Raw genomic sequence first — 330 nt, 5'->3', positions numbered from 1 at the left:
TGGCTACTTTGCTTGAAGCCTGCCAATACAGAAATGTTACAGGGGAAAATACTACAGTATGAAAGAGGCATTTTTCATATTTGTAGGTTGGAGTATTACCAAACCCCTTTTAGTACTGATTGGTGTTCTACAAGTCTGCATTTTTTACTGAATATCAATATATCAATTATTCCTGTTTTGTTTTTTTTTTACACTAATGGCCTTCCATCTTTTTTTGCTTTTGAGAAATTTATGAAATTATTTTAATTTGTACAGCTGATTCTGCTAGCAGTGATAATCTGAACACACCCCCAAATACCCTGTGTTAAATTTAGTTTCATGATGAGCAAG

Source organism: Corvus brachyrhynchos, unplaced genomic scaffold (genome assembly GCF_000691975.1).
Source record: "Corvus brachyrhynchos isolate BGI_N302 unplaced genomic scaffold, ASM69197v1 scaffold1, whole genome shotgun sequence".
Taxonomy (NCBI): Eukaryota; Metazoa; Chordata; class Aves; order Passeriformes; family Corvidae; genus Corvus; species Corvus brachyrhynchos.
The sequence above is the reverse complement of the archived record's forward strand: the minus strand, read 5'-3'. Positions refer to the sequence as shown.